The following is a 7,391-nucleotide window of genomic DNA, read 5'->3' as shown; positions in this document are numbered from 1 at the left end:
TACGTTAAATAGAAGATTTCATTACATCATTAGTCAGCCCTAATAATTTCATAACTAATAATTCTCTAAATTTTCTGATATTTGTATTCTTCTTCGTTGTAATCTTCTAAACTATTAAAGCGTTTGTTATGTCGCGCAAAGCATTTGCGTTCCATCCCGCACTACTTGACCGCCGATGACCTACGCGCAGTCCTTCAGTCCCTCAATAAACCTAATGGCCCCCTAAAACGTTAACGTTTTAAAGTCATTGTTCCGATATATGTTTTCAATTTACATGTTTGTCTTAAAGGAATTCCTAATCTCATAAATATTTTCGGTCTACAACGGCTTTTTAAAGACCCTTGGGTTTATTATACGTTCTTACACATTACGGAGAAAGCAAGTAGTCACCTAACGGAAAAAGTGGAAAAATATCTAACAGAAAAGCCAATTTTTCCTTTGAATAAAGTCGACCCCGAGTCACGCCGATCGGAGGCTTCCTCCTCCAATCGTCATTTGTTCACGTTGGCTATAACCAATGGTCATCTTAGATTGTTGCCCTCACTCTGCTAACGAAAAGTGTGAGCAACGAATCCGTTTTCTTAGTTCAAAAGACATTACCATACATTATATCATTCTGATTTTTACACATATCTGTTTTTTAATATTCTTTTTTTTTGGTACGTTAAGAGCAAATAACGAAACTGCTTACTTCAGCCAACTCTCATACCACGTTGAGTGCACTCGTTCTCGTCCGATCACGAAAGTTAAGCAACGTAGGGCACGGATAGTACTTAGATGGGTGACCGCTTGGGAACTCCGTGTGGTGTTGGCTTTTTTTTTTAATTTTTTCCAATACTCCCTATTTTTCTTAATAATTTATGATCATGTACGTTGTGTTAAAAATATACTTTTAGCATTACCGCGTATGTCAATATCGTGGTTATTCGCAGCTTCCTCCACGCTTTTGGTTATATATCTAAGTACGCTTGTTTGAAAGACAATGGACTATTGAATCAGGTATTACTTATAAATTGTTCTCTAGCACGTAAGAGTAATTTCGTGTACATTATACACCAGTATTGTGCGCTATAGTTCATGAACTGCACAACAGATATAACGCCCCAATTATCTGGGTATCTGTTGCACTGATTCCTGCAGTAGTTTTAACTTTCGACACTTAATAGTAGCCGTTTGCACAAAACGGCTATTTATATTCATTCCAATTTTTATTTCACGCATGACGACATAATAAATTTGTTAACATATAGCGAACTTGATACCGAATATTCATTACATACGTCTAATCCATTATACTATTCGTGATGTAAGTGAATATTTACTGTCACGTTAAAAAGACAAAGAAGGTGAAACCATACTAATTACTGTACGTTCTAGTCGTTGTAAAAGTTTTTGAATGGAAGAAACATAAACAGATTGGTTTTCTTTTCCTAATAAAATCCAGTTTCTTTCTATGATAACGCAACGGAAATCATAGAAAACAACGGATATAACATAGATGATTAAATAAATCAGTAACACCATAAATTAATTATGTGCATAAATCTGATATTACTTGTCTGCCAACCAACCAAACAGCACAAGTTATGTGATATAAACAACCTAATGAGATAATCTTTCAAACACGAGTCCAAAATCTACAATGGCACAGCTTTTCTTCGAAACAGAGACGTCCAGCTGCTTTTTCTACAGCCCATTTTCGTTATGAATCCAATAGAATTCCGTTTGGCCTAAAAAATGCACCAGCCACTTTCCAGAGACTAATGGTGTAATTCTACCTAGCCACTTAGGCAAAATTCCATACATTTGGGTGGACGTATGCACATCGTTCATCTTTACGAACATTTATATGTAAAGTCACATGCACGTATTGTCTCCATAGTTGTTCGAAAATCGGGTCTCCTTAGCAATGAGTTACTTAGAAAAGACAGCGCAAGCGAAACAGAAAAAGGTGTGAGAGTCGGCTTGATAAGATACATATCGGTCAAACAATGTTAACGCAACAACGAAACTTTCTTATTTTCGATGTTTTTTGAATAAAATCGTTGTAAGCATAATTCGGAGCTTTTTCTGATTAAAACAAGACCAAACACGATATAATTTGGGACATGTTTTCTTATTGCGTGAAATTAAACTTATTTTCTCCCGTTTATTATATATACATATGTCGGATTCTCCCTATGATTAGGGTTGGGGTTAGGGGCGTGAAACGAATCTTCATTTTGATTAGGCAGTGTTGTTATGCAATAGAGAAGACATTCAGTAGTGCAAAATACGAGTATTATAGAATTTGATCAATAACCATGGTAATTAGATCTCTCTAGTGTTGGGATGTGTTCCTCCTATTTTCATAATATTATCCATCATCAACTATCACCGTGACTTCGCTGGAGACCATTAAACTTAGTCACCCAAATAGACGCGCTCCCCTTAGTGTCATTATATCAGAACGGGAGTTGCCGATTAGGTTCAGAAATTATCATCACGTCCACCCGGCGTTCCCAGGCATATTGCTCCACCAGGTCTTGTGCTAACTTGCATCCGTTGAATTTCATTTGCCAGATCTTCATAGTATATACCTCCTAGGAATCCCCTGTCTAAGTAGTTTCCTATATGTGGGGCAAGCAAGTGACCCCATTACATGCCTTGTCCACGTTTCAGACCCCTCGCTGCACTTTGCGGAGCATGGCTCGTTTCTACAATTTGCGATCGTATGTCCCTTCGCTCTGCATTTTCGACAACGCTCCTTACCCGAGCTGATCAGTGTGCACTTGTTGGACCGGTGCCCGATTTCATGCCATCTAAAGTACCTCAACACCCTCGGGAGGAATCGCAACGTGGTTATAGTGAGGGCCGTTCTTACTTTAACGTACCCCTGCTTACTATAGCGATCGCCGTTTGTGTTCCTTACGGCGCCGTATTTAAGAATTTGACTTCGACCTCGTTGGTATCCCTAATCATCAGCCCACTAACGATGGGTCACTGTCCTCCCTACGTTCCAGCGGGTCGATGTCCCTAATCTCCACCGATACACTATTCTGCAGGGGGGAAACAAGGATCTTGCCCTCTGTTACCCCCTTTGACTTCCGCTTCTAGCTCCAAGAGGATATCCCAGCTCTTAATACGTCTGACGCCCGTGCTCTCGCACAGCGCCCCCTTCGCTACCATAAGCTCCTTGTACGTCTGGAACCATTCCTCACATTCCCGGACTTTCACCAAGAGGACCTCAGATCTGTTTCGAGTTCTCGGTAACCTTTCCCTACGGCCTTCGTTAACCGGTGGCCTTCTTTCCTCGGTGTTACTCCTCTTTCTCTCACGTCTTCTTTCTCGCCTACTCGTCTGGACGATCCACTCACCTCCAGAGTCGTTGGTTTCTCTGTCCCTAGGGTCATCGTCGTCCCTTTCTCTCTCCATTAATTAAATTCATTCAATATTACTCGATGTAATTAATTAATTTTAATTTAAGGAATGGCACTGCAGCCCTATCAATAAATAACTACCAGACATTTCACCCTGGTCCCACTGGCTCAGTCAGGAAACTTTACTTTGAAATATGGGAGTCAGTGGTACTTTATGCGTCCCCGGTATAAGCCAAAGCGCTGTTGATCAAGAGGAATAGAAACATCTTGCAGAGGGCACAAAGGACCGCACTTATGAGATCGTCTACGGCCTACAGAACTGTGTCGCATTAACGGGCACAATGCCAATTTATTACAAAGCGGAGGTCCGGACCGAGATCTTCGAACTAAATAAAATGTATCAACGAGAATATGATGAGACCCGGTCTAGAGCAGGAATTGCTGAAAATTTTGTGAAACGGATGAGGGCAGTGGAAGAACGTATAGACGACAGGTAGAGGGATGAATGGAGTGTGTACAGAGAAGATAATTTGACGAAGAAGTTAATAAATGACGCTTGTACGTTTAAGAAATACAAAAGACATATTGATCATTGGACGATACAACTGTTGACTGGACACGGGATATTCAACATGTACCGCAACACGATCAGCAAAGAGGTTCACTCCAGATGCTGGGATCGCGACACTGAAGTAGATGACGCGGAGCATGCGTTGTTTCACTGCCCTAGGTGGGTCCTCGATAGGACCGAACTGGAGAGCTATGTTGGCACAACATTGACGAGGGGAAATATTATTGAGGAGGTAATTAAGAAAGAGGACAACTGGAATAAATTCCAGACATTGTGCAGAATAATCATAAAGGCGAGACAGAAACAGGAGATGGACGTAGAAAGGAGAAGAAGAATAGGAACTTACAAATATAGTAATGGATAAGATGTAGCGAAGGAGGGGTAGAAGTTAGGCTAACCCTGAAGTAATGCCTAAAGGCAGTTCCGGGATTGGTACCTGTACCATAAGAAGAGCGGATAGAGAAGAGGTTTTTATTGAGTATGGCGACCATCTGCTGAGTCCCACTTATCCCAATGACACGGGTCACTGGGTATCGTAATTTGCATTTCCCCCTCCTCGCGAAAATAAAGGCATATCACCCTGGTAAAGTGAGCCAATGTTTATCTATAACTATTTTACTTTTCATTATAAATTCTCAAATTATACTACTATATCTTAGATTTACTGCTTACACTTTATTAAAAATGATACTGTTAAACTTTGCTTTAATGTTACTACGTTCTTTTACAAATTTAATCAAACATTAAATTTATTTAATTTTTAGGAACTGTATGCTTAGCCCTATCAGTGATAAGGAAATTTATTCTCTTTCCCCTTGACAAGGTAAGACTGATTATATAAATAACTATTTCTTTTATTTACAATTCTCAAATCCTCCTAATGTGTTTCCGATTTTAACAATTACCGCTCCCCTATACCTAAGCTCTAATGACTACCACATTATTTTGATATTTATTACACTTTCTAACTCACATTAATCATTATATTATAAAAAAAATTTTTTTTGGATGGCGCAAGCCCCATCAATACCAGTGATTCAGCCACTTTCATTTTGACAGAGTAATACTGCTAAACAAAATCACTATTTCATTTCAATTCTCAATTTCTAGTCCTACATATGCATTTCTTATTAACGCTTATTATTACATAACCCAACCACGACAACAGCTATTTTTATACTAAGTATTATTATAAATTTAACTTTTATTAAATCCATATCTATTATATTTTATTATTATATCTTTCTGTTTGATATTGGATGTCTATGAGCTATTTTTGGTCCAATCATAAATATTTCTATTGTTGTTTTTAATACTAGATACACCAATTTTGACCAATAAGTCATTTTACTTTAATTCGGTTTATCCTGTTTTTTATTTCTTAGTTTACCTCCTTTGTTTTGAACTTTACCTCTTTTGTTCTATACTAAAGTTATTTCGAATAACCTTAATATTAATTTAGTTATAATTAACTTCCTGTGTATTTCTATTATGCAGCGATATATAGATATATCACGATTAATTTAATTCATTTTATTACCTAATTAGAATTTTCTGGTTTTCCATACTATTGGCAAGCTAATCTATTAGAGTAAGTACCAAACTTATTTATTAATTTCTACATAGCGATCAATTTATTATGATCCTATTAATCTTACTATACCTTACTATACTTTAACTACAGTTTCTTTCTACAACTATCAATTTATTATCTTTGTATTATATTTATTATATTTATTTTATTTTATTTTTATTTGAATCACCGAACCACCAATCCCACCCAATGCTATCAAAATCGCATTTTACATGGCCCATCCCAAATTGACCTTTATTTAACAATGAACTACAATTATTTAAACTCTAAACATCGGCACTTAATACAAGAATATTCAAACTGTATACATAATTAATATTTAATATAAAATTAGATATTTATTTTAATTACACGTTGACTTGATTATCTACTTTATCTTTCTGTCTATGACCTACGTCCACCTTAACATGTCACTCGTAGTTATATATTCGTTATAGTTCCCGAACCGTAATTGCACTTTATTTCAATTCCTACTTTAATCAAATTCTAATTTCTATTTCCTTTAATTTAGCCAATAGATTAACTTAATATTAATTTAGCTAACTTTAACTTTAACTAAAATCCACTAAACGCTTACTCACTCAATAACATTAATTGTTATATCGATTTTAGCCCCGATACGCCTTCCAATTTAGCCTGCGACTTCTCGCATCCGTTAAACCCTCTCATCTTATTCAAGTCAACAATAAACTAAAATCGCTGTACGTACCCATGACACCCTAATTCATCTCAAATGGGAATTATCCATCACTATCTAGCTCGTTAAAAATTGGTATTTCTCATGTTTCCTTTAAACTAATTCCACCCACGTTATGACATATCTACCCCTAATCAACTACTATTACAATTAGTTTTACATAATACGTCGATCTGCACATTTCTCGTAAGGATAATGACATAATGATTTCCAGTCTGTAAAGGTACGAACGTCAATTCTTCCAGCTTGAATACAGCAGTTGGGTAAGCTTTGACTGTCTGTTGGTTACTAATTAATTCAATTCTACATTCAGGTGAACTGATTCTATTGTGACCTGGTTGAGTTCCCTTACAAATATGGATGATTGCCGTTCGTTTATATTTGTTTAAGTAGTGGCTACCGACAAAGGTGCATTGTTCTAAGTTGGTTAGTATCAGTTTCTACTACAGGTGCGATAAATACAGAGTTTTGCTTGAAAGGCATCGGATAAATTTTTGTTATTTTCCATTCGTTGTCTTCTGAAAGTGGTACAGTTATCGTGTACATAAGTTTGTTATCATTTGTGCATAATATTAGTTTACTTAGATCTAGAATTAGTTGAAAGTTTTGAACTGAAGGTTCGATATGGTTACTCATAAAGTTTTGTTTTGTTATTTGAGCGAGTGTTGTTAAGAATTGTTTAGGTTGTATAATTTGCGGTTCCATTGGGACATTTACGTGGAGCAGTCATAGAGAGGACGGTGCCGTGAGCGTGATCGAAATCTCTGGGAAACTGGAGAATTCAAACAAGGAAAATAATCAAAGTGAAGAGCTAGTGCCTATGGAAAAAAGTGGGTGTAAGATCTAAAGGAATTCGGTCTGGAAAGACGTGTCAGGCGAAATAAAACTGCGTGTGAAGTTATGAGGGTGAGTAGGCCATATTGGGAGACGTGACAACAGCGCCGCTGCACGAGCTACCCGGGGAACTACACAGTCGCAGCCATATTGGCACGCGCGCCGAAAGCGCGTCGCGCGGGCCATTTGAAAGTAATAGTGACCGGTGACACAATTGCCCATCTTGCGCGCCCAATGAGGAAAAAGGACACAGCAGCGGGGAAGGGAACAGAGGCGCAGGAAACCATGAGGGGAGAGGGCGAAGCGGAGTTGGCTGCTGAATCGACACACGTCAGC

At 37.8% G+C, this 7,391-nt stretch overlaps 1 non-coding gene across 1 annotated transcript; it reads left to right on the top strand.

The window, feature by feature from the left end:
• Positions 1-695: 695 nt before the first annotated feature.
• On the top strand, positions 696-814 carry LOC122570449. Its single transcript, XR_006317814.1, has one exon. It is a non-coding gene; the product is annotated as a 5S ribosomal RNA (ribosomal RNA).
• Positions 815-7,391: the final 6,577 nt, after the last annotated feature.

Source organism: Bombus pyrosoma, linkage group LG8 (assembly GCF_014825855.1).
Source record: "Bombus pyrosoma isolate SC7728 linkage group LG8, ASM1482585v1, whole genome shotgun sequence".
NCBI classification, from domain to species: domain Eukaryota; kingdom Metazoa; phylum Arthropoda; class Insecta; order Hymenoptera; family Apidae; genus Bombus; species Bombus pyrosoma.
This window is presented reverse-complemented; position numbering and strand designations above follow the sequence as displayed.